We start from the raw sequence: 27,838 nt of genomic DNA, 5'->3' as shown, positions 1-27,838 counted from the left end.
AAGGGGGCAAGGCCCAGCCTATTGTGGGTGGGGCCATCCCTGGCCCAGCCCATTGTGGGCGGTGCCATCCCTGGGCTGGTAGACCTGGTTCTATAAGAAAGCAGGCTGAACAAGCCAGGGGAAGCAAGCCAGTAAGTGACATCCCTCCATGGCCTTTGCATCAGCTCGTGCTTCCTGACCTGCTTGGGTTTCAGTCCTGACTTCCTTTGGTGATGAACAGCAATGTGGAAGTGTAAACTGAATAAGCCCTTTTCTCCCCAACTTGCGTCTAGGTCATGATGTTTTGTGCAGGAATAGAAACCCTGACTAAGATAGGGACCTTGGTCTGCTCACAACTTAGCTTCCCCCCCCCTTCCCCAAGTCTGTTCAGAGTTATAGCTGTAATGAATGTCGAGGGAGAAGGAGATTAACAGTGGAGTTAAGTATTTATGTCTTTTTTTCTTGAAAATGGCAGGTATCTTTCACAAACTGCAATGAGCCCTCTTTTCTGTCTCTTATGGTCTGATTTGCCTGTCATGGTAGTTGGTAGATATCCTTAGCCCCAAGTTAAGGCTTCAAAAATATATACAATATAAAGACAGAATTTAAATCTTTTCATCTTGCCTGATTAGGGGTCTTCAACTCTCAGTGAGTAGTTGATATTTCATCCACAGGGGACTTCAAGTCCCTGAAAAGTAACTCAGGCAACGGTTACCATCATAACCCACACAACGAGGGCACTGTGTACAGCAAGGCTAGCAGGAGATGAAAAAATGTACTGTCTATGTGACCTCCAAAACTAAGGATTTTAAAATGTCAATTAGAAGTAAATGAAGCTAGAGGGTTTATTTTGGTTTTTATTCAACAACACTCAATATTCCTCTCTGGGTATTAGGAGAAACATTGGTAAATTACAATAATTTGTCATAGAAATTTTTATTAATTTCCAGTGAACCATTTGCTACTTATTACTTCCTGGCTTTATAACTATTTAGACTGTGAGAATTTAATTGTTTTAGAATACTTACTTAGTATTTGTGTGAACATGTGTGTAAGTATTACACACGTGAAAAAATATATATACTAACGCTTGTGTGTGTAGGTCATAGGACAGCTAATGAGAATTTATTTTCCCTTTAACTCCATGGGTTTGGGGCTTGAACTCAGGTCATCAGGCTTAGTAGCAGGCACTTTAACTCATGAAGACATTTTGTTGCCCACTGAAGAATTTTATTTTTCCTGACCTGTCCATTATTCATTGTTACATAGATTGTTAGGAAACCAGAAGTATATGTTTTATAATAGAAAAGTTTGAGGAAGCTTAAATGTGTTTTAGTAGGTTGACAGAATTGAGTAAATGGATAATATTCCAGAAAACAGAATATTTTGAAGCACACATAGTCTAAAATTCTAGGATTGGCTCTCTCTAGTGGATTAGGCAATATAATTTCAATTTACATTGCTTTGCAGTGTGTGTGTGTGTGTGTGTGCGCGCGCGCGCGCGCGTGCGCACATACCCCAAGATATAGATATTCTTGAATTTTACTATCCAAGCCTGCTCATAAAAGACATTCTTTTCTGTTTTTTGATACACTCTACCTTTTGATAAGTCACAATAGCATCTTTTCTTAGCTGTGGGCAGTCTCGTTGGGCCAAATTGAAAACTATGCCTTCCTGAGCCCATTTCGTTATTTATGAAACAAGAGGGTTGGAGTAAATGTTTCTAGTTATAAAATTCTCTGGGGACTTTATTGTGAGTCTATCATATGCTGGGTACCTTTGTGGTATGTCTCTACCAACCACGTTCATAGTGAATCTCTCTGGAGTTGCTATTATCCTTGACACATGGGAAAGGGTATTGAAGCTTTAGACATGGTCTTTCCCCATGGTCCCATATCAAGTTAGTGTGAGAACCAGTCATTAGCTATGACTTCAAGTTCGGTGCTATCAGCTCCCTTATTACAGCTGCTTCTCATCTTACTCCAGTCTCTGCCACCATCAACCCTGCAAAGTAACTCTGATGAGATTCATAAAACAAAGAAGGCAAAACTCATCTGGAATGGCTATTGATATTTTGATTTAAATCATTGCCTCTATCCACTATTCCACATTTATAACATTGGCCACCAGCATCAGAGGAGATGGGGAAGCCCTGGGTAGGGACACTGTGTGCATAGGATCATGTTGGGGTCCAGCCTCAACACAAGATCAGAATTCTTAACTGGAAGCAGGGATATCTAGAAGGTGCATAATAAATAAACACAGATTACTTTTTGGGTACAAACTGGCAGGCAATTTTTTAAGGCTCAAAATGACCGTCCCCCCTCTCTCTTCCGTCCCCCCTCTATCTTCCGTCCCCCCTCTATCTTCCGTCCCCCCTCTCTCTTCCGTCCCCCTCTCTCTTCCGTCCCCCTCTCTCTTCCGTCCCCCTCTCTCTTCCGTCCCCCTCTCTCTTCCGTCCCCCTCTCTCTTCCGTCCCCCTCTCTCTTCCGTTCCCCCTCTATCTTCCGTCCCCCCTCTATCTTCTGTCCCCCCTCTCTCTTCCATCCCCCCTCTCTCTTCCGTCCCCCTCTCTCTTCTGTCCCCCTCTCTCTTCCATCCCCCCTCTCTCTCTCTTCTGTCCCCCTCTCTCTTCCGACCCCCTCTCTCTTCCGTCCCCCTCTCTCTTCCGACCCCCTCTCTCTTCCGTCCCCCCTCTCTCTTCCATCCCCCTCTCTTCCGTCCCCCTCTCTTCCGTCCCCCTCTCTTCCGTCCCCCTCTCTTCAGTCCCCCTCTCTCTTCTGTCCCCCTCTCTCTACTCACTCACTGCTTGAGGCTGCACACACTCTGAATTCTCTTGCACTCTGCTTTTATCCTGTGAGCTTTTCTTGAATCCCACACTCCTGCACACCCCTGTCCACTCCGCTTTCACTCTCCCACACTCTTTACACACACCTTGAACATACCTCACACACACCACATGCACTCTCCTTTCATGCACCATACACACCTCACATTCTCTCTTCACTCACTCTTTACGTGCTCTTTACATGCTCTCTCCCTCTCCCCCCCACATGCTCACATATGCTCTCACACTTACTCACTAGCCTTTCTCTTGTCCCAGTCTTTTTTAATACTTCAAAAGCAGGTAAAAAAAGATATTGTTTAATCATTGCCAAATCAAATTCAAAAGAATAACCACATTCCACAAAGAAGTAAGAATCACAATTGTTCCCCAAAGCTTCAAGCTTTCCCTATTCCCAGGCTTGTGGCCAAAATAATAATAATTGCAAACTTATCATTATTTAAACTTTAACTTTTAACTTATTATACTTCAGATCCAAGAGCTTCAAGGTCAGCTACTTGCATTTTCCTGTGAAGCTCTAATGATAAATGACATGGAATGTTCAGAAGGAATCAAGTTAAGCCTTAATTCAGTAGTTCTGCTAGCTTTCTGTTCCTGCACATTGTACACAATGACTCTCCTAAGAATCCCAGTATTTTGACTGAGTTTTACTAGTATAAATTATATTCTAGTTTCACAGAATCCAGTAGAGCAGAAGGAGAAATAGGAAAGTCAGATGTAATAAAATAAGTGTGTAGTTGTCTAGGGCTAAGGTCAGGAGAAATGGGAACAACTGTTTTTTTTTTGTTTGTTTTGTTCTGTTCTGTTTTGTTTTATAACAAAGAGTTGCTCTGGGCTTCTAAAATGTCTCCATCCCAGCCTACTGCTGGCTGTCCCTGTCATGGTATGCTGTTCCCAGCAGGATCAGGATTTGAGAAAGAAGTGGCCATCCAAGCACAAGAAGTACTACAAACCTTAGGTTTGCTTAGAAAAGAACCTCTCTATGAAACATAATCAAATTGGGAAAACTATACAGAAGCAATATTAAAAGCTGTAAGAATCTGAGAATGGCAGCTAACTTTTGTAATTTCAGTGTTCTGGGAGGCTTTGAGTTTGAGGCTAGTCTGTGCTCTATATAGTGAGGTGCTGTCTTACATGTAATAAGAGCAAATGTATTGAGAAAAAATTAATTTCTTTATAAAGGCAAACTCTTCAGCATAATATCTAATCTGTCAACACACTCTAAAAACCAAAAAGAATAAAATGATATATTTTAATCCATGAAAATAAAAATTGCCAACTGAGATTGCTATACCTGACCATATTATCTTTCATAGAAGAATAATACTGTTTCAAGAAAAGTAACAAATGAAAGCAATTCATAATAATCAGAAGGATTGCTAAACATAAAGGAAAAAGGAACAACACTGAGCTAGGTAACAGTCAACAGGACAGCTCAGCCAAGCCCTGATATAAACTAGAGAAAAGAAAACAAAAAAACACAACCAACTAGAAAAATGAGTGTAATGGTTTCAATTTTTCAGTTAAAAGATGTAGGCTAATTGGATTAAAAGTAACAATCTCTATACAGGTGTGGCGATACACAGTTGTAGTTACAGCTCTCGGGAAGTGGAGATAGGAGTAGTAGGTATTCAAGGCCAGGCTAGGTTACTGTTCTGGTAAAGTTTTTCTGTCAACTTGACATAAGCTAGAGTCATTTGAGAAGAAGGAACCCCAAATGAGAAAATGCCAGCACCTGCTTTGCCTGTGAACAAACCTGTGGTACACTTTCCTGATTAATGGTTTATGTGGGAGGGTCTAGCTCACTGTACCTATTGCTACTCCTGAGCCGTTTTGCCTGAATGTATTAATGTGTTCCATGTGTACGTAGTGTCCACAGAGGCCAGAAAAGACTGAGTTACAGTATAACCTGCCATGTGGATGTGGGAATCTAGATCTCAGGAAGAGCAGTCAGTGTTCTTAACTGCTGAGTCATAGTTCCAGCCCCATAACAATTAAAAAAGAATCTTAGTAGATCATAGCGAAATAAAACTAAAAATTCAAAGGCAAGAGAAATGATACAAATGTATAGAGATAGAAAACTGCAGTTTTTTACAATAAGGGAGCATAACTGATTGTTTTATTTCAGGTAAAAAAAACTCAAACATTACTTTTAACACAGATACATTTCTTCTAATTATGAATGACCATTGATATTATTGAAATTAAATCCAATAAATTATCCAGTTTAAAAGTACATGAGTGCTTGCTACTCCAAAGCTTGTACAATGTTTTAACTTGAGCCTGATCTGTGGAGTTAGGTCTACCATGATATTATTAGAAAATATCAAACTAAAATTTTCATTGTAGGCCATTTAATCCATGGGAGGTGACAGTCCCTGGCCAGTGTGAAAATATTCTTGTTGCTTTGGTGAACTCTGATGTGAAAATTGAACAATCTTAAATGGTAGATGAGCCATTGGTAAAACCAGGGATGAAGTGAGCATGTTCCTAGAATCCTGTGAAAATGAAAGCATAACTAATCAGCATCTTTGGGAGATAACAAAGGCATGTCTAAGGAAATAGTTGTGGATATTTATAAAAAATCATAGATTTCAAATAAATCACTTATTGATGTACCTTAGAGCCTTAGATATCTAAGAATAAGCCAAATAAATTGATAAATAAAATGAGTGAAATGAAGACTAAAAGTATAAAGCAATGAATCAATGACACAAGGAGTTGGCTCTTTGAAAAAAATTAATAAGACAAATACTCTTAGCTAGACTAAACCAAAGAGAGATCCAACGTAGAAATGAAAACGTTACTATTGCAACAGATAACAGTGAAATTGTAAGGGTGATTAAGAAAGACTTTGTCATCTTCAATTTCCTGCAAAACCAGGAAAATGTGTAAAGGTTCTAGAAACATAGTACCTTGAAAAATTAAAGGAATATATATATATATATATATATCTTTCTTTTTAAAAATATTTATTTAATGCACATGAGTACACTGTCGCTGTGTACACCAGAAGAGGGCATCAGATCTCATTACAAATAGTTATGAGCCGCCATGTGGATGCTGGGAATTGGACTCAGGACCTCTGGAAGAGCAGTCAGTGCTCTTAACTGCTGAGTCATTTCTCCAGCCTGGAATATATATATATATATCTTAAACAGATCTAAGGTAAGGTTCAGGATGAACCTTTGCTCAATTACTGTGGTCCTAAGAGAAGAGCTGTTACTAATGCTTCTCAGTTATTTTATAAAATAGACTGGAAGAGAGTAACATCAAACTCATGTTATGAAGCTACTGATTCCAAGACAGATCAAGATACACATAAAAGAAAACTATAGATTAATTTCCCTGATGAACATAGTTGCAAAAATTACTTACAAACAAAATTTAAGAAAACGTCACACCTAATAATCAAATTGTTTTTATCCTGGTGATACAAGGATAGTTAAACAGACAGAGATCAATATATGTATTATAACACATAAATAGAGCCAGGGAAATAAAATCACATGGTTATTTTAATAGTTACAGAAAGGCCTTTGTCAGCATTCAGCATCTCTTTAAGATGAGGCCCTGAAGATATTAGGAGCAAAAGGGACATGCCTCAACACAGCAAAAGCTATAGATAGTAAATCTAGAGTCAACTAGTAAAAGTGTTGAAAAAGAAATCAGGTCCACTCTCTTAATTGTTATTTAATATAGCGATTAAAGTCTGAGCTGGAACAATAAAGCAAGAAGAACTAAAAGAGAGAAAAATAGGAAATAAATGAAATTATGCCCATTTGCCTATGTTCAACTAGAAAACTTTTAGACCTGATAAACTTAGTAAAGTAGTGGGATGCACAATATATAAAAATATAACTCTTGAATATACCTGTAAGAACTTAGAGAGAAGGAAACTAGGAAAACATTCTATTTGTCATAGCTTTAGAAAAAAAAAATAGCCAGAGATGAATTCAACTGAGGAGAAGGACTGCTCCTACTTTAATACACTAAGAATAGACTCTGAAGAAGACACTAGAAAATCCGAGGACTTCCAACACTCTTAAATTGGCTGTGCTAGTATTGTGAAATGGATATATTGCTGAAAGTGATCTACACTTTCAAAGCAATCTCCATTACTATTCCAATGACATCCCTTGGAACTAGAAGCAATAACCCTACAGTTCATAAGAATACAAAAGATGGCAAGTAGCTAAAACACTAATCTGAAAGTGAATAGAACACCAGATTGCAAAGTACAGAGCAAAGGCATAGTAACCATGGTGTCCACAAACATGTAGACCAGAACAATAGAATGGACTCAGAAATAAACCACTTTAAAAAAAATAGTGTCTTCAAAAAATGGTCCTGGGTAAATTTGATATACACATGTAGAAGAATGAAACTAGATATGTATCTTTCACTCACAAAAATCAACTTAAAATATAGTGATGACCTTAATTTAAGACCTAAACTAAAACTGCCAGGGGAAAATGCTTCAAGACATCGGCATAGATAAGCAAGGACTTTTTGAAACGGGCTCTGATAACTTAAGAAAATTTTGCAAGAATTAACAAGTGGGATTACATGAAACCCCAACCCTAACTGTACTTCTTCTGCACAGTAAGGAAAACAGAGAGAAAAGACAGTATACAGAAAGAGAATGGTCTTTATGCATCTGGCAGAGGGTTAATATACAGAATGCTTAAAGCTCTAAAAACATTCTGACTTGCCTTGGGCTATGCTCTCTAGCCACTGTGCTGGGGTCAGTGACAAGGAGTTCCTCACAGCATCCCAGGGCTGTGCTGATGATGGCAGTGGAGGTTAAAAGTAAACTAGGGGACACCCAGAGACCTGTTGACCACCATGTCATGTAGTGTGAGAGGGGTAGAAAGGAGGGGAAGGGGAGACACCCTGGACTCTCATCAGCTCTATAGTCATGATGACAGTGATAATTATTTCATCAGGATTAGTAAAGGTTGGATGACCTGGAAGGAGGCACAGCAGCAATACAAAGTGTTGACCAACACTTGTTTGATTTTGTTCTCTGTCCTGGCTTTCCTTGTTGGTGGATTTAAACAGTGAACAGGACACGGTCCTAAATGCTAAACAGTATTTTTTGGTGCCCTGGTAGCCAGAGCTGTTCTTGACTTGTGTGCAGGTCACAAAAAATTCTAATTCTTAATGCTCTGTTCCTCAAGATTAATATTACACAGAGAGCAAAGAGTTTATAAATGGAATAACGCATTTCCCTCTTGTAGAACTCCAACCTTCGGTTCATTTCCTCACCACACTGCATTTCTGACACCTGTACTGCACTGTCAATGACAGGGCACAGCCCACACTTGACTCGGGAGCCTGACTGACATAGACTTACAGTGTGAGTGTAGTAGACTGCTTGTAACAACTTTTTTTTTTTTTTTTTAAAGACAGAGTAACTCTATTATTCCTATGATGGTTCTGAGACAAAACTGTGTGATATGGAATGTATAATTTCTGGACTATTCCTTTGGGCCAGAATGTTGGCATAGTGGGAGAGGGTTATAGCAGCCATATCAGACTACAAAACAGAAGCTTCATGCTGATAATGGTAGAGTACCATTGAAAGAGCCTGTGTTCCTAGCCCCATGCAACCATCTTACAGGAGAAATCACTTCTAGTGTCCCATAGTAAATCAGCAACAATAATTACATATTCCCATATAGTTAGAAAGGAGGATTTTCATGCATCCAGTGGAGAGAAGTGATAAATGTTTGAGGTGGTACTTATGCTAATTGCCCTGATTTGATGATTATATATTACATATACATCTTAAAGACATCACACTATGCCACATTGGGTTGTGCAGTTATGGTGTGCCAGTTAAAACTTAGACCGATTCCACACTGACTGCTCTGTAAGGGAGGAGTTAGACTATACTTAGTTTTAGCTTCTGTTCTCTTCCACTGCACTTTTATTGGGGTAAGTCTCCATGAGGATGAATGGCTCCATGAATGAGAGAACCATTTTATGGAACCATCTGGTAGGGTTGTAAATTAGTGGGATAAGCTCAGTTGCTGTTATTGAAAGACTACTTTTGTATTGCTACATTATAATTACTAGGCAACGTGTTGACAACTTTGTCTCTATTACCTTATTTATAAAATAGTTCCATGCATGACAAAGCCCAAAGATACTGGAAATTCCCTTCTGTTGTTCTTCTAACTTATTCTTTGGGGTGAGTTTTTTTTATTAAGATAATGGTTTTTTATTAATTCTTGAGTATTTCATAGAATATATTTGGTCATGTAATTTTTTTCTCCTCCAACTCCTCCCAGGTAGTCTCTCAAGATGAGCATTTTAGTCCTCTTAAATTATTCTATTTAAAACAGGTCAATATGTCTTAATGTATGCTACTCTTGTGTCTAATATCTTACAAGCCTGAATTTATAGACATGGGTGTTTGGGGAAGATTGTAAGCATCTGTGTTGCCTCCGTAGTAGGAAGGGCGAGCCAGCCACAATCCCTGCTGTAGCAAGACCTTACATTCTAACAGGGAGATTACACAGTGAGTAAGTAAACACTACTGTGAAATTAGCAGCTGTGATATGACACCAGATACAGTATGTGCCTGAGCAGTTATTTAAATAATCATAACCATTTACAGATACTTTCCTTATTTACTTTTACCAAGGTTTACACATGCTTGGAGGAATTTCAAGTTTCTCACCTTTTTTTTATTTTTCTTTTATTTTTTTCTTTCATTGAAAATAGATTTTTTTCTCATATAATATGTCCTGATTATAGTTCAGAGGACGTTGTACAGACTCAAGTAGGCACTGTCCTTGTTGCTTTAGTCCCTGTGAGCTCATACGCTCTTTGCTTAGTTATTTCTTTGGTGTCGTTCATCCCCTCTGGCTTTATCTTAGCTTTCTGCCTCCCCTTTTCTGGGTTTCCCGGAGCTCTAAGGGGAGGAATTTGATGTCTGGTTGTGGGTCTCTGCATTGATTCCCATTTGCTGCCAGAGGAAGCCTTTCTGATATTGACTGGATAAAGCACTATGACTACAGAAGAATATCATTAAGAAACATTTTATTGATTTATTTAGAGCAGTCATGCTTGGTTTTACCTTAGGTCTCTGGGCTAACTAGTCTCTGGTTCTTGGTTACCTAAGTTGTGTCAGGCATGGAAAAGCCATGCTTGTAGAGTGGGCCTCAAATCAGGCATTGGTTGGCAATTACAACAATCCATGCCACCATTGTTCTAGTATATTTTGCAGGCAAGACAGATTGTAGGTTAAAGGTTTTGTGGCTCAGCTGATGTCCACAGTTCTATTTTGATAGACAGCAGAGTACCTTCCTGTACTAAAAAGACTGGAACATAAGGGCTACAGCTCAACTTCTCCATGTCTGATGAGTTGTCTGGGTGCTGTTCTCAGCAAAAGGGCCCCACTGTCAGTTTGTGGAGAACAACCATTGTTTTAGCAATGTCTTAGCATTGTCTTAGCTTGTTTGGGAATTTTCATTGGACCTCCTTGGCCAACAACTCAATTTATTGTAGCCCAGGCCTGTCACTGGAAGCCTTGCCTGACAAGAGGCAGCCAGCTGAGATTCTGTATCCATCATTACTAGGAGTCCTCATTAGGATCAGCTGCATTGATTCCAGGAAGCTTCTACTGCACTAGATTTCCACACCTCCAAATGCTCCCCAATTCCAGCTGCTTTTCCCCAAACTAGCTCCCTCTTATCTGTTCCCTAGCCTGATTCTCCTTGTTCCTGTTCCCACCAGCTCCCAGTCGGCCTATAAAATCTACTCCCTCCTAGGGAGACCCATGCATTCTCCCCACTAAACCCATCCTTTTTACCTAACTTTTCTGGGTCTATCATTTGTAGCTTATTTATTTAATGGCTAATATCCACTTTTAAGTAAATACACATCATATTTATCTTTCTGGGTCTGTTACTTTACTCAGGTTAATTGTTTCTTGTTCTACCCATTGAGGCAAGGTCTTTTTAAGTATATCCAGGCTCACCAATACAGCTAGACTAGATAGCCAGTTTGCTCTAGGAATACCTTATTTTTCCTTCAGAGACTGGAATTACAAGTGAGCAGCTGCCACATTCATCAGCATATATGTGGATTCTGGGGATCCTCTGGTCCTCTTGCTTGCATGGCAAGTGTTAACCATCAAGCCATCTCCCAAGCCTTGGAACAGACTATTTTAAAGCAGAGTATCTTTGTTCAAAGAACGCTTTCTATATCCTGACCTAAACGATTTATGTTAAAGACATAAATTTTATTGCCTTCATATTTTTAAATATAACTCATTGGTATAATGTGCAGTTATCCTGTTATGCAGCCCCCACTATTATTATCCATTTCCACAATTGGCTCATTATCCCAAACAAAAATTTTAGTTTTATTACAGGTAATCTCCCCCAACTCTCTGTGACCCACTTGGTCAACAATAGTCTATTCTCTGCATCAACAAATCTATTTTCAGGACCCATAGAGGTAGACTCACTAAATATCAGTTCTTTCTGTTTGCCTTATTTCACTTAGCTGAATGCCTTGAAAGTTTACATAGGTTATAGCACATTCTAGAATTTCAAATCTAAATAATTTATGTATGTAGCACGTTTAGTTTATTCATTCACTGATGGGCATTGGATGCTTCCATCTTCTGGCTGTTTCATATAGTAATAGCACTGTGAACATGGGGTACAAGTTCTTGACTTGGTGTCAGGGCAGCAGTTTGACCTCCTGTCTCCAACAGGCACCTGTCAGCACATTGGAACTGGCCCGCAGTGTTTCTGTTGGAGCCATGCATGGAATTTGGATGGTTCATGAATGCCTAGACACAACAGCTGGTCGCTGGCACAGTGGTGAGAATGTGTACAGGGTTCTGCCATGTCCTCTCTTTGTAAGAAAGGACTCTAAGGGACAGAGAGAACAAGAGCATAATGACATTGAGGTATGGGTATAGTGTGCATTTTACAATAAATTTATCTCTGTCTCTGGGTAAAACTCCATTCTCATATTCCTGGCTTGGATTGAGAGGTGTTTCATGTTTTCTGATTAAGGAATCAGAGATGGGAACCTTGGAGCTGGAGGTCATGGCCTTCCATGCCCCAGCCCTGTAAGTGTGTTTGGTCGATAATCCTCTCTCTCTCAGTGTTGGCTCCTTGCTGTAGTTCCAGAAGTGAATAACTTTGAAGCTGTGTTAAGCAGAAGAGTGTGACTGTTTCTTTATCTTCTGAGAAATGCCATTATGAGGGATTCTCACTTGGGTCATCTAGCCCAGACATGGCTCATTTTGCATGCAGTTTTTGCTTTTTAAAATGATTGCTGCCAATGAGTTTTAAAATTGGTGTCAAGATAGAAACTACTGCATGGCCTTGGAGTCTCTTAGGTTGAGTCTGTAGTCTGAGAGATCAGATTCCAAGATGAGAGGTTTCTGACTGTCTCTAAATTCCAGACCAAGTCAGATGAGGACAGCATAGGCAGACGTTCTCCTATGTCTTTGATTTGGGGTTCTGTCCCTTTAAGTTTTAATAATTAAGAATTGGGATTCTTTTATGTATTGTGCTTTAATCTTTGTGCTTTTGTCCTTTCTAGATTCATAAGGAATATAAAGAGATTTGATTCTGTTAGAGGGAAAATGGAATTATATTTAAAGTTTTGGTTAACTGCATAGCTGGGTAGCTCCACGTTCACTGGCTTCGGACCAGTTCTTGTTTTTTGTTCTGCTTACTGGGCTTTTAAAAGATTAGCTAGTTCTCTATTTAATTGGAAAAAAAAAAAATCCGTCACATTGCCTTAGCCTGGGAAACAAGATCTGAAGAAAAGCTTAAGCACCGTTGTTTAATGTTGCTCAATGTGTGTTGGGAGCACCTGCAGGTAGGGAAGGGTCAGATGCAAATACAAGGTGTGTGATAACCCACAAGATGTCAATATGCTAACTGGTGCCTCAGAGATTTGTCTAGACATCTTCTCTATCAGTGGTTCTACACAAGACTTCTCAGAGGTCTATTCCCTGAGGGAGCACAACTTAACTCTTGGCTCTTTCCTATCTTCTGTTCTCTCACTATCTAACTTTGCCACCTACATACCTGTCAAGTCGCTTGACTCCTTAGCAGCTGCTGCTAAAGTCATGCAAAATGATTCTTTATCTGAGGCTGTGTTCACTTTACCTACCAGGTCTGGAGGATAGTTGGAGCTAGACTCAGTGTCTGTCTGTCTTCCCCAGGTTAGGCAAGTTCACATCACTATCTTTCATCTCCAGTTACCTTAGTTACTGTGCTAAAATACATACAGTATGGTATGGGCCATTTAAAGCCTTTGTGGGAGTTCAGTTTAATGTCATAAAACAGATGTGTGGTGTCCTGTACTCATCAGAAAAGTTTATCTATCTAAACCCAAACATCATTGATTAAACACTTGGCTTTTTGAAATTATGAATTTGATTACTCTCAATCCTTAAATGTCATCAACCATACAATGTTCACACACAAAGTCTGGTATCCCAGTATTTTATTCAACCTTATGGCTCAATGGTATTCCATGTTCTGTATTTACTATTTAGCTATTATTTTGTTGATGGGCTTGGATGTTTCCACCTACTTTCGTGGTAATGAAAAATGTCTCTATAAACATTTGACATTTGTTTATATCTGTCTGTTTGTGTCTAATTTTAATCTCTTTCTCTCTCTCTTTCTTTCTCTCTCTCTCTGTGTGTATGTATATGTGTTTTGAATTATGTCATAGGATTTATATTTCTACCTTTTTAGGAACCACCAGACTGTTACCCACAGTGGCTACTCTGTCTTACATTCCATAACCCAAAGGTTATGATTTTCCCACATCCTCATCAACACCTGATATTTTCTGATTTTATAAGACTAGCCATCCTAATATGTATGAAGAAGCGTCTTAGTATGTGTCCAAATTTTGTTTCTCCAATAACTAGTCATACTGAAGATCTTTTAAGTATTTAGTGACCACTAAAATACCAATTTTTTTGAGAAAACATTTATTCAAATTCTTTGCCCAGTTTTAAAATTTAATTATTTAATTATTTTGCTATTGAATAAGAAAAGGGTCTCACAAGTAACAAAAGTCAGGAACAGCCCTCTGCTCCCTCTGTCAGGATTCCCACAAGAACACCCAACTAATTGGCTATATGTATGTAGAGGACCTACGTCAGGCCCTTCAGACTCCCTGATCTCTATGAGCATGAGATTCAGTAAGTTGATTCTGTGGGCTGTGATCTTGTAGTGTGCCCCTAGCACCTCTGGTTCTTCTGATCCTTCCTCCACCATTTCCCACAGGATTCCTTGAGCTTTACCTAATGTTTACCCGTGGAGCTCTGCAGGCAGGACAAACTGTAGGTCAAAGATTTTGTGTGTGGGTTGTTGTCTCAGTCCCTCCTCTTGAAGCCTTGGCCATTTCAGCTCCATGTCCCCATTACTAGGAGTCTTTGCTAGGGTTACTCTCATAGAGTCCATGGAGTTTCCATTGCACTGGGTTTCCACCTGCCCCCAAATGCCTCCAATTCCAGTCATTTCTCCCTCTTCTTTTCTAAACCCTTCTGTTCCCAATCCCACCTGCCCCCAGTCCATAGGAGAAATCTATTCTATGTCCCCACTTCTGTTTTCCTTGTTAGTTAGCCATTCTGGGACTGTGGATTGTAGTGTGTTTGTCTTTTAGTTTGCAGCTAATGTCCATTTATAAGTGAATATATACTATGTTAGTTTTTCTTGGTCAGGCTTACCTCACTCAGGATGATCTCTTATAGTTCCATCCATTTGCCTGCAAATTCATTGATTTTTCTTTATTTTTCAGATGAGGGACATCTAAGTTGTTTCCCATTTCTGGCTATTACAAATACAGCTGTTATGAATGTAGCTGAACAAGTGTTCTTGTGATAAAATGGAGCTTCCTTTAGGTATATGCCACTATAAAACTTCATTGACCCCAGCAACTATTTTTCCCAACAATGCTCTATCCCCTAAAGGTCCCATAATGCCCAGAAGGTACCACCAATTGAGGATCCTACAGTAGCTGGTGATATAACTGCCTGCAATATCAGCAGGTCCCTGTGCTCTTCTCTGGCTAGCAATAGGTTGGTCCAATACAAATCGATAAGCATCTTAGAAAGAAAAGCTGAGAGTAAGGAATCAACCAGGGACCCTGCTTTCCTCTCCAGCTTATTCCTATTGCCTGCTTGTATGTGGTTCCTACCTGGATTGAAACCCTGTTTATCTCTTTCTAGATGCAAAGAGACTTGCTTTCCTGATGGCACCTCCTGGTGAAAATATTATAAGAGGGCAGCAGATGCCTCAAAAGGGGGAAACACTGCTTGTTAAACTTGTAAATGCAGATAATTGGTGTGTTTCCTTTTGTCTGCCAACATTGCTTGGTAGCCAAGATACCATCAAATGAGGTTTTGCCTCAAGGCAGCTGTGGCTTCTGGCACTAAGAATTTGTTCTCTGGAAATGAGAAACACTGATCTGAACTTTAACTGCTTGTGGCTATAGACAATAATTGCATGTGCCATCTAGAGGCCCTCACGAGCACATTGTTTGGCCACTGATTCTTTAGATGATGAAGCAGCAGCCATTGCTGCTTTTTAACTTTTGCTGTACACATGTGTCTCATCCTTGTGGCTGGGGTCAGAGTCAGAACTGTTTATCTCCTTTGGTAAGGTCTTAGATGAGGGGCTTTGCTTTTGTGTTTCCTGTGGCACCTAGCATAGTGTTCTTACAGAAGATGAACTAGCTCAAACCAACCCTCCAAACTAAGCAGCCTTATTCTGAGATGTTAGATCCTTCACCATACCCTTACTGCAGCATTCTCGGGTGATCTGTTGGGGCTTCAGGAGGGCATCTCAGATCAGTTTCAGGGTCTCTAAGGAGGGTGGGCATCAGGTTTCCCTGGCTTCTGGTAGGGAGGGGTTGTTGAGGGACCAGAGGAAAAAAAGGAAGGACCTTAAATTTTTTCAAGGCCCAGGGTAGACACTCATTTTTCCAGGTTCCCTGAGGAAGATGAGGCTGAAGAACTATGGGTTGCATTAGTTTCATTTGGTGATCTCTATGACCCTAACAGGCAAGCTTCTTCTGTGAGCCTCAGCCCAGTGACTGGTTTGCCATACTGACATGTGGCTGGGCTGGACACAAAATCATGAAGAGACAAACCCAAACAAGATGTTTGACCCAGGTCGGTCTTTCAAATAAAAGTCCTTCCATCAACAAGGCAAAAAGGAACTGTAGCAAAACAATGCTGAAGATTCTCATGGAGATAAAATTAGAGCTGCAGAAGGGCTTTCTGAAGAAACTAGGGAACTATAGGTATATTCTGGAAGAAAGTTTGTCCAACAGATGTATTTGCATATTTACCTTTATATAAAAATATCCCTAATGCTAAGTACTATGAGGTTGATGATGAGTCAGATTATCACTTTTTCTTTTAAAATATTGAAAAAAAGGGACATGAGTAAATAGACATGGTACAAAGGGGGATGATACAAGATCTTATATGAAGTAGAAGTACGATGGCTTTTTGTATAGCAGAAGGTGGGAATTCTAAATGGCAGTCAGGTAACCAGGACCAAGAAGGTCCTGTTTGATCTGGCTGTGAGAGATGAGGATATCCTTAGCAGAGGCAATGAGGTTCTGATATGCCATGGAGGTGTTGATGGAAAGTAGTTTTGCTCTACAGGTGGAGAAGCATTAGGTCCAGGACTTTGGCATTAGTGTAGTCAGGTCTCAGGACCTGCTACAATGCTTTCAGCTATGTGACTATTTGTAATGACAATGTGGATTTAACAGGATACTGAGGACTAGAAAAGATGTAAATAAGAGCCATTGGACCTTGTGCCATCTTGGTATAGGTAAGCTGTCTGTCTGGATAAGCAAACCAGAGAGGCATAGGTTAAGTGTCTGTTTTGTCATTGAGAGATTTGGGGCTGGACGAGTTTAAACAACATGCCCATGCTGCCCCAGAAAGTAAGGCTTGTCCTGGGGATTGAAGTCCAAAACTCATCTTCCTTCCCCATCACACAGTCGCTGGAAGACAAGGTGCAGGTGGGAGGCAGTGCTAGTAACAGTGTATGTCTTGCTTTTGGAAAGTATGCGGTTGTCTTTGGTTAGTATCAGAAGCTGGATCTTGGAGTAGAAGGGCCAGAGTTGGGATGTAAGAGAGGCTCCTGGGGGGTGCAATTCTGTAAGTGGAAGTGGTGTGGGCCAACCAGAGGAAGTGAGTTTAGCTAAGGAGGGAATTTCATGTCCATTGTAGATATGTCAGGGGCATGTGCCTCGGTAAGCAGTATATGGACATCAACTGGAGATACTTGGATATTAGTTTCTATCACTGGACTGGGAAGACGTCAGTATGAAAGGCTGACGTAAATGCAAAAGGTCACTAATGTACTTGTATAGAATCTGTGGTTTGTTTTTGTACCTTACCTTCTATCCATTCTTCGTTTTTCTTTGGAACAGGTATGTTTCTTTATGGGACGTGGGCCAGATCTGAGAAGTCAGTGTGTGTGTGTGTGTGTGTGTGTGTGTGTGTGTGTGTGTAGAATGGGAGACTGCAATGAAGCAAATGTTGCCATATGTCTCTATGTGTTTGGCAGCCTGCCGGATGAGAAGAGGGAGAACAGAGCACGGGAAAACAGAGGCAGAGCCATATTGAATGAAAGGAGAATCATACCCCAAGATAAATACTTGAGTGGTCTCAGTCTTCTTAGATTTGTGCTTACTTTCTTCCTTTGCCTTCTTCAGTGCTTGCGATAGAACCCAGGGCCTTGCAGCTGTGCCCACTTTTGATGTGTATAAAAATATAATTTATAAATATATATATTTTCATGAGTGTGATTATTTTCTGTAGTTTTTTTAAAAGTTTTGATTTTTTTGGTATACTATATGATATTATGAAATCTTTTTTAATAAGAAAATGGTTACTATAGTGAAAGGAATTTTTATATGCATGGAATCAAAACATAGTGAGACAGGTTTAAACAGGACATCCCAAGGGAGGAAACAAATAGAGAACTCGTAGCTTAAAGGATAGAGGAGATGCAGAACCAGAAGACCGCCTCTCAAGAATGAGCATTCCTCTGGGGTTTATTTTCTGTAGTTTGAATTATGGAGAACAGTTAATCTTCAGTCCAGTTATGACTATGAAATGACTAACCTTAAGGCTGCATCTCTCCACTGAAAGTGCTGTCATAGGACGGAGCACAGCAGCCTGTGCCCACACAAAGCTGAAATGGGCTGGTCTGGTCTGCAGGGATCTCCCAAGAACTCAGGGACCCCAGGCAGTATTCTTGTACAAGGAACAGGATACAGGCTGATGGTTTCTGAGGGCAACAAAACAAGCTTGTGGATGAGGAGACTGCTCTCAAGTTTCCTGTGAGCTTGAGGACTGATCAAGGTCTTGTCTTGCAGAGTCCCCAGGGCCAGTTGGAAAGATAAGACTCTGCAGGGGATGAAACCCAACAGCATGGTAACCATTCTTTAGGCAATAGGCACTGTGCATCAAAAAGTCAGAGTTTGGGGGCCAGTTTCTACTAATGTCATGGGGGTGTGTGGCAAAGAAGCTAGTGCATATCTTTGAATAAAGTTCTGGCTTGGGTTGCAGTTTTTGAAAGCTTTCATTTTGGGCTCTAGTGATTTCTGATATTAGTATGATTGAAACAGATCAGAGGCTGACAAAGACTCCAGTTTGGGTGTGTCAGAGATCCCTTCAGCTAACAAGCTAAGCTGGAGTAGGAACAATGGACATGGAAAAGAGGGGCTCATGAGTGATGTGTGGAAGGAATAATGGTTTCTGCTTGGAGGTTCAGTGACTGGCAATGCTGTTTATCTGGGAAGCCAGCTCTTACGAACCCTATGAGACAGGCTTCAAAAATAGAATTTGGTTTCAAATTCTAGCTGAGTTACTTAGTACAGGCCTGTGTAGGTGCCATTGGGTAGGCAAGCCACCTATGCTGTCTGATTTGTTTTTAATTAATAAAATTTGGAATGATAATGGTTATTTCATGTTATTCATTGCCATGAATAAGGAAAATAGTCAATCATTCATAGAGCATTTGTGACAGGCCAGCCTGAATATCAGAGTTGGGAAATTGGTATCCAGTGCATAGGTTGCCATTACTGTCATTTGTAGGGCTGTAGCAGTGGCCAGGCCTGCAGAGGATGGGACATTTCTAGTTAGGCTTGGGAGGTGGGCTCAGGGTAGTGTGGTGTCAATTCAGGGTCTTCTGTGTTTTAGAAGAATAGCTCTTTGAAGCACAGAGAGGAGTTAGGCTGTTAACAGTTTCAAACTATTTTTCATGTAGGTACAAATGACAAACATGAATATGACTGATAAGCTTTGTTTTTTTCCTTTTTATTTTAATAACAGCTACTACCTTGAAAGGAGGGGATTAGACTGCAAGGACATATTTCTTAGCGTGAAGAATTCAACAACGGTATTAAAAGATCCAGGCTTTCCCCAACTTTTTGCTTTCAAGTCTTCTTGGGTTTTGGTCTTATACTTGTTGCCTCTGTTGCTTCTTGCTTGCAAGATCACAGCCATAGCATAATGTATCACGTCTATATTCAAGATGGGCAAGGGCAAAGGAAAAGGAGGGACGCACAGGCAGAGAGTGAATCTGAATGAACATGAGAATGGTTTAGCATCATTGGCTTCTCTGATAGCCACTTCTCTTTTATCCAAGAAACAAAATGTTTTCCAGAAGATCCAACTGAGTTGAACCAGAATGAGATCACACGATCCTAGCTGTCACATTAAGTGCAGGAAGTCAACTTATCTGGTACGAGAACAAGGATTACCCAGTGATAGCTTGTTGCCATACAGAGGTATTTCAGCAGCTGAGTTTTCTAGCTACCTTCCAGTGATATCCTGTAGATCAGTTGACTTCACACACATGGAGGAGGTGGCTGTTTTTTCCAGTGGATAAGAACTGAAAGGCCATAAGAGAAGAGGAAATTTTGACACTTTTGGTTTCCCATGGCTCGAAGGAGCTCTGATTCTTCTTTTTCCAACTTCTTCCTCTATCTATAGGTAAGTTAGAGGATCTCTCCAAGTAGATGACAATACTGGTGTTGCTACCTTCAGCAGGAGGCTCGGATGCAAGGGAAGCTAAGAGTATAGGAAGGAGACCATCACCAGGTTCACCTGGAGTGGGAAGGGGGATGCACATGGAGATTATGGTCCTGTGAAGCCCATGTTCCAGCTTATCAAGAAAAAGTTTCTAGACCCTTTACAATTCAGTAAAAGCTAAACATCAATAGCCACCCATAGAAGTTTCATTTTCAATTTCCTTGTTATAAAATGAATTAGAAAAACCATGTATTTGTGATTAGTGACATCAACTTAAGGGATTAAAATAGGTTATTGTAACAATTTCAAATATTTTTATAATATTAAAAGTAAGCACTGTAGATTTTTTTTTCCCTTAAGAGAAGCTGTAAATCTGGGAATGGTGGCACATGTCTTTAAACGCTGCACCTCAGATACAGAGGTGTTGATGCAGATCTCTGTAGTTCAAGTCTAACTTGGTCTACACAGTGAGTTCTAGGGAAGCCAGGGCTACAAAGTGAGGCCCCTTATCAAACAAATAAACTAACAAACAACAAAACAAACTACAGAGAGAAAGGCAATGAAAATAAGCTCAAAAACTCCACTGGAGATGGATGGTGGTAACAGCTAGGAACAACATGAAGATACCGAGGGACTTGCTTGATACCAAGGGAGCAGGAAGAATACATTGTAATAGGCAGAACAAGTAATAACTTAAAAATACATGTTTCCATGCTACATTCAGTACATATCTGGATCCCCTGCATAGTGTTCTTGTGTATCCAATGACATTCCATCTAACTGGCATGTCTCAGACACCTCAGGTCCATGTCTAAAGCTGACTTCAATATCTTTGGTTCATTGGAGGTCACTTGCTCCTCCCCTCCTACTCCCTGTAGTTAAGGGCACCAGAGAGTTCAGCTGCTCAGGCCAGGGATGCCGTTCTTGTGAATCTTTCTTTTCCCTTACTCTCCACACCAGATCACTCAACACTCTGATCGAATTCTCTCCACTTTAATCTGCTCATTTCTCTTCACCCCATAGTTGCCAGTGTGAAATAAATAAGGAACCAGGATCTCTCACCTCTGAAATAAACTCCTGGCATCCATTATGCCATCTAACCAGCTTAGTCTTTTCAGAGTGCTGAGAAATCATTGGTGCAGCCATGGTGGATCTGCTGGCCTTATTAGACATAGGAACAAGTTGCTCACCAAACCATTTGCAGAAAAGTACTCAGCCGCAAGATTTGAAAAGTGGAAGCAAGTACTTTTCTAAATCTCAAGATGTCTTTCTCTCCCTTAAGTCAACATCCCTTCTCCATGTAGCACAGAGGCACTGGCAATGAAAACCAGAACTAGATGGTAGGGTCCTCAAAGCATGTTGTAAAAAATGGCGACTTTGCAGGATCTTGAGGATCCAAGGGCAGTATTGTTTAAGCATTAATCAGCTAATAAATGCTATATGTGTGTGGCATTGTTTCAGACAATAGGGCATAAGGAATAACTGTCTATTTCTGTTAGAAATGAAGCTTTGGGTAGAAACAGAAAACCAGAGGATTGTTAAACAGAGGACCAACAGGGTACAGTAGACAGTCTCTGAGGAATGGATTCTCTACAGCATTGGAGAGCTGTGAGCAGGAAAGCTGCCTGGCACTGTTCAGTAGAAATGTGAGTGCCCAGTTTAGCTCTCTTCAGAGACTTTTCTTTTTCAGCCTAGGATATAATCAATATGGCATCCACTAGATTTTAATAGTATCATTTGAATTTCTGTAGCCACTGCTGAGAATGAGTATTTTTTCCAATTTATTAACCAGTGCATTTTCTTTTCTATACATGGCCTATTATCATCAGACTATGGAAAAAATCTCAGGCCTGAGGGCTCTGATGCAGATGAGGAACTTATCTTTTCTTTTTGAAGAACTGTCTCCTTAAGTCCTACACACATCTGTGGACAAAAATAAGGAGCAGGATGTTTTCTCAAAAGCAGACATGCTTCCTGTTAGTGTCTGCCTTCCTCTGGCAATGGAGCTTCCTCTTCTAGGTCAGTGGTCACCGAGGGAAGTCAGAAGGATGTGATGGAATTTGTACATGCAAACACCATCGTCATCATTAATGATGTTTTGTTTCCTTTAAAAACCAGTCAAAAGCAAGGGAGAAAATCTACACAGATGGACAGAGGGAGTTGTATGTAGGCTGAGGAATGTGAGAACTCTCTGATAAAAGCAAAGGATCTGAGTGTACAAATCTTACAAGGATGAGGTCCAACATCCTATCTGGTTTAAGAGAAATGTCTATAGAAAAACTACTACATGTATTTGAGATCGACTTATGTACCAACAGAATATGCATCAGTGTCCACCTCAGATATTAATGTCAGGTTGCACCAACACCATAAACTCATCCTTCCTGCTTAGCTTGGCAGTAAAAGAGCTCTAACTGTGCCTGGTGTTTTAACCACTTAGTGGCCAGAGAACAGAATCTAAACTGCCTGAGACAGAGAATAGAGTGCACCCAGGATGTGAAACTTGGGCCTGCAACTTGGCAGGTGTGTACTATAAAACAGTCCTGTCTATCTTCTGAGCCTTGGTGTTCTTTTATGCAAGCAGGAGAAAATTATTGGCTTATTAAGTTTCTGTAAACATTAAATACTATGTTGATATATATGTCTGCATTTCAGTCTTTTATTTATGCAGCTAAGCTGAGCTTATGAAGGCAGGCGCTCATTGATACTTGTGCACCTCTTTGGGTTGCGGCACCTTTGTCAAACCTCCATCTCCAAAAAGTATTTGCATTAGGATTCACAACAGTAGCAAAACTAGTTATGAAGCAGCACTGGAAATAATTTTATGGTTGGGGTTCACTGCAATAGAAGGAACTGCACTAAAGGGTCACAGCATAGGGAAGGTTGAGGACCACCTAGGGGACTGTTAGTAATGAAAAACTCTAAGCCAGGCTTATGGATGGCTAATGGCAGTCACTCTGAACTTTGAGGAAGGAGGAGCACAATTCAAACCTGCCTAGACTATAGGACAAGTTCAGGACCAGTTGAGCAATATAATGATGTTTTGTCTCAAAATAGAGGGCTGCAAGACAGATAACAGTAGCATACTTGCCAAGCATGTGTTAGGTCCTGAGTTCAATCCCTAGTACCGCTAAAACACAAAACAAAACCAAGAGGAAAAAATATGAAAGTTCTTGGACTTGCTCTTAAGAAACTATGCCAGAAAAGGATGAAAGGAAGTGCCAACACTTATTAAAGTTTGAAAAATCACTTAAGAGTGTTTTCACATTTGTATTCAATATAATATGAGATAGGGTGAAAGAAAAAAAGTCTGTTTTAATGTTATAAAAGTTATTTAAAGTTTCAGTAGATTATTTTTCAGTCAGGTTTTCTTTAAAATAATGAAACAAATTCAAAGTAGAATTGCTTCCTATCAATTAGCAAAGGCAAGCACAGAGGTGTGGCTAACGCTGGACTGAAGATAAACCCTCGGACAGTCGTCACTGAGCAGTAGCAGATGTAGCTTTTAACCATTTTCTCGATGGTAGAGGTTATAAATGAGTGGCTGCTATGCTACACGTTACTAAATGATCTAACAGCATCACTTGTCCATGCTATTTCTGATTAAATAGATTCTAATTTTTATTTAAAGCCACAAGCATTTGCCTGTGTTCATAACCATGACAATTCTAACACTAGGCTTGTTAATACTTGCTGCCTATCAGTGGTAAGACTGAGGCCCCCATGCACCAATCCCATAACCAAGCACCATCAGTAGACAGACCTTTGCCAAGCTCTTTCCTTATATACCTTAGCTGTATCATTTTATCATTCAGTTTGTGCAACAGGCATTAATGAGTAGGTATACTCAGTCTGAGGAGTCTTCAGCATTACTGAACATTCCTAGGCCTATCATGTGAGATGCATCAATAGGCCCAAATATACCTTCTCATGACCATACATTGCTTTGCATTTTTTTTTTTTTTTTTGCCACTAGCCTTTGTGAAGAAACACATTGATTTGTATGAATTTCAAGGGTTCCATATACAGAGGACATTCCTTCAGGCAAGATTAATGACTTAATGGCCATAGGCTGGTGGAACTGCATGAATTAAATTATATATTATATTGATGGCAAAGTAAAAATTACTAAAACCAAAAAGGTTATTGTTAAAACGAGCCCGTATATACATTGAGACTATACATATATACATATTCCCCTTTGTTGCAAGGAGTAAACTGAAACTTTGATTACAAGCAAGCAAACAAGCAAACAATAACAACAAAAACAAACCCATTCAGGTTTTCATTTCATAGATACCAAAATAATTCTTGGGTCCAGTGACTTGCCCAACTTGGTGGGATCCATCTCATGGGGATGCACAAAGGCCTGACACTACTTTGCTATGATGTGCTTACAGATGTAAGCCTGGCATGGTTGTCCTCTGAGAGGTCCTACCTGCAACTAAGACAGACGCAGATAGCAGATACACCAACCATTGGACTGAAATCTGGGACCCCTATGGTTGAATTAGGGGAAAGATCGAAGAAACTGAAAGAGAGAATGACCCCATAGGAAGATTAGTAGTCTTAACTAACCCAGGTCCCAGGGAGCTTCCAGATACTCAGCTACCAACAAGGAGCATATATGGACTGGTCTGAAGCCTCTGGCACATATATAGCAGAGGTGTACCTGGTCTGACCTTAGTGGGAAAAGATATGCATAATCCTTGAGAGACTTGAGGCCCCAGGGAAGGGGAAGTCCTGCTGGGGTTGGGGAGCACCTTCTCGGAGGCAAAAGGGATGAAGAACTGAGAGGGGAGACTGGGGGTGTGCAGCAACTGGAATGTAAATAAAAATGTATTGTAAAAGAGACACGAGCTTGGTGAGAATAGAGAAACTGGTATGTTATGGGAAGACTTGAAGGAAAGCAAATGCTTCGCATTTAAGAAAAAGGGATGCCAACATGTTTGAACTCATGACCTGCCTTTTTCCCTCTCCCCTTCACCCTCTTTCATTTGTGGTGTATGTGTGTGCACATGCCTATGTGTGATCACATGGAGACTACAGGTCATCATGAAGTTGCTTCTACTTTCTCCACCTATTTTTTTTTTAAGGTGAGCTCTTTTACTTAATCCAGAACTCTGCATTTTGGCTAGACTGGATGAACAGAGGATTTCTAGGACTCTCCTGTCTCTGTCCCCCATTCCCAGGAGGGGCTATAGACATATGTCCCCAGGCTTAACTTTTGTGTTGTACTAGGGATTCAAACTTAGATCTTTATGCTCTTGTGGCACTTTACACACCGAGTAATCTCCCTTACCCAACTTCTTATGCCTATTTATTTGAAGTGATATCCCCATTTATCTGACCACATTACATGAAACTGGACTGGGAGACACATAAGGCACTATGGTTAGAAACAATGAAGAACTGAGGCTTTTCAGGTTTGTAGTGAGCACACAATAGGGGTATAATTTCTGCAAAGTTGGGAGGTATATCGAGGTTGGTGTGCCTTCTTGGTAACAGGTATTTAGATCATCAACACAAATGTAGATAGATTGTTAATAGTTTGGACAACCCAATGTTATGTTATGCTAGGATATTCTAGATTAGTCAACTGATTTCTAAAGAATACAATGGACAGGGTTATCACAAAATAGGGAAAGACTACATTGAACAGATATTTTGGAAGAAAATAAAAACCACCAAGTAAGGAAATACTGAGGAAAGCACAGTACACATGAAGGGTGAGACACTATGCCAAATCCTTTATGCCACATGCATCCTTACAAATCAGAGTGTCCTTAGTACTGTCTGTTGTGGTGATAAGACTCCATGGCCAAGGCATTTCACAGATAAAAGCTTATTTTGTGCTTACAGTTTCAGAGGGTTAGAATCCACGACAATCATGGGCAATAGTCAGGCATTCATTGCACTGAGGCAGTAGCTAAGAGTTGGTCCACATTGATCTATAAATGTAATTCAGAGAGAGAAAGAGAAAGAAAGAGGGAGGGGGAGGGAGGGAGGGAGGGAGGGAGAGAGAGAGAGAGAGAGAGAGAAAGGGAGGGAGAGAGAAAGGGAGGGAGAGAGAAAGGGAGGGAGAGAGAAAGGGAGGGAGAGAGAAAGGGAGGGAGAGAGAAAGGGAGGGAGAGAGAAAGGGAGGGAGAGAGAAAGGGAGGGAGAGAGAAAGGGAGGGAGAGAGAAAGGGAGGGAGAGAGAAAGGGAGGGAGAGAGAAAGGGAGGGAGAGAGAAAGGGAGGGAGAGAGAAAGGGAGGGAGAGAGAAAGGGAGGGAGAGAGAAAGGGAGGGAGAGAGAAAGGGAGGGAGAGAGAAAGGGAGGGAGAGAGAAAGGGAGGGAGAGAGACTGGGAATTCCTGGGCTTCTGAAACCTCAAAGTCTACCCTTAGTGACATACCTTCTCTTCTAACAAGGCTACACCTCCTAATCCACCCTATAAACAGTTCTACCAATTGAGTACAAATTATTCAAATCTTTCTCCTTGGCCGCCATATAATAATGCAAGGCATGTCTAGTGCAACTTAAATGATAATTGTACACTTTCATATAAGTGACGGCTGTTAATGTTTCTAACCTGATAACTTTTTATTTGAGCCAATCACTTGATGTAAAGCTGCTCGCTCTTATTTTACTGTAGCTCAGGCTGGCTTTGGATTCTACCATTCTACTTCAGCCCTCTGAGTGCTGAGATTGTGGGAGAAAAAGTTGCTCCTAAAATGCCATTGGTAGTTCTTTGGTCTTTCTGTCAACTGTTTGCCCACTAGACACTGCTGTACTAGTTAGATGCAGTTATCCAAACACCCATAGAAAATGAGAGTTAGATGACTTTTGACCTCTCTTTCCACTGTGTTCACCTTTACTGCACAGGATGCTGAAAGTATTTATTTTTTTCTACCATGTGCCATAAATGATAAAGTTGTAACATATACAGTCCTGAAATGGGACCTCATTGCTTTTGTTCAGGAAAAAACATGGATTTTACTGAATGCCCAATATCTTCACATTTTTACAAGTTTGCCTGAGAAAGCCACTCATGGGAATCAGCATGACAGTTGCTTAAAAGATGGAAATTGATCTCTTGTGGGATTCAACTATACCACACTAGGGGGATGTGCCCAAGGGACACTTCATCCTACCACAGGGACACTTGTTCTACCATGTTTACTGCTGCTCTGTTCATGATGGCCAAACTTTGGAAATGGTCCTGATGTCTCTCAACAGAAGAAAAGATAAAATGTGATTTACAGAATCAAGTATTATTCAGATATTAAAAAAAAACACCACAAATTGGTAGGCAAATAAATAGAACTAGATAAATCATACTGAGTTGGGTATCTTAGACTCAGAAAGGCAAATATGGTATTTGTTTATATGTGAATATTAGTTGTTAAGTCAGTGTTAGCCAAACTACAATCTATAGAGTCAAAGAGGTTAGGTATAGAGTAAAAGACTAGAGGGTACAGATAGAACTTGGTAGGAAAGGGGATCAGAAATAGATAGTTATGGACAGATGAGTGGGGGGTTGGAACAGAAGGATCAAGTGGAAAGGGGAGAGGGAGTTGTAGGAGGGAATACAGGTAGAAACAGCTAAAAATTCAGGGGCATTTGAGGGGTAGTATGGGAGCTCAATACAGTAGAAACTCCTTAAATTAAACAAATAAAATGTAATCTAAATGAAATTTCCAAATTTGGGGGGGGGGAGACAGAGTCACAACTAGCTATGTCTTGTCACCAAAGAAAGCTTCCAGTGATGTGACTGGGTTACATCTAATTGAGTTGTTTGTTAAAGGAGTCCCATGGGAATTCCTAAACAACCCAGGCTATGGCCAAGACCATAAGTTGCTCTTCACAAGCTGACACCAAGTCCCATTGCTGAAGACAATACTCACACAACTCATTGAACATAGAGACATTGAGCTGGTGCCAACATATAGCCTTCAACCC

General features: G+C 40.4%; 1 protein-coding gene across 2 annotated transcripts in view; it reads right to left on the bottom strand.

Moving 5' to 3' along the window:
* JPH1 (junctophilin 1) overlaps positions 1–27,838 on the bottom strand; it is a 135,011-nt gene that overhangs the window by 30,169 nt on the left and 77,004 nt on the right. Inside the window, exon 6 of one of the 2 annotated variants that reach the window (XM_080938693.1) lies at positions 19,762–19,970. The exons of the other annotated variant lie outside the window; for it this stretch is intronic. The gene's annotated coding sequence lies outside the window, so the exon portion shown is untranslated. Of the gene's footprint in view, positions 1–19,761; positions 19,971–27,838 lie in introns of those variants that run through there. 2 annotated transcript variants of the gene reach the window in all.

This window comes from Micromys minutus (genome assembly GCF_963924665.1).
Source record: "Micromys minutus genome assembly, chromosome: 26".
NCBI lineage: Eukaryota > Metazoa > Chordata > Mammalia > Rodentia > Muridae > Micromys > Micromys minutus.
This window is presented reverse-complemented; position numbering and strand designations above follow the sequence as displayed.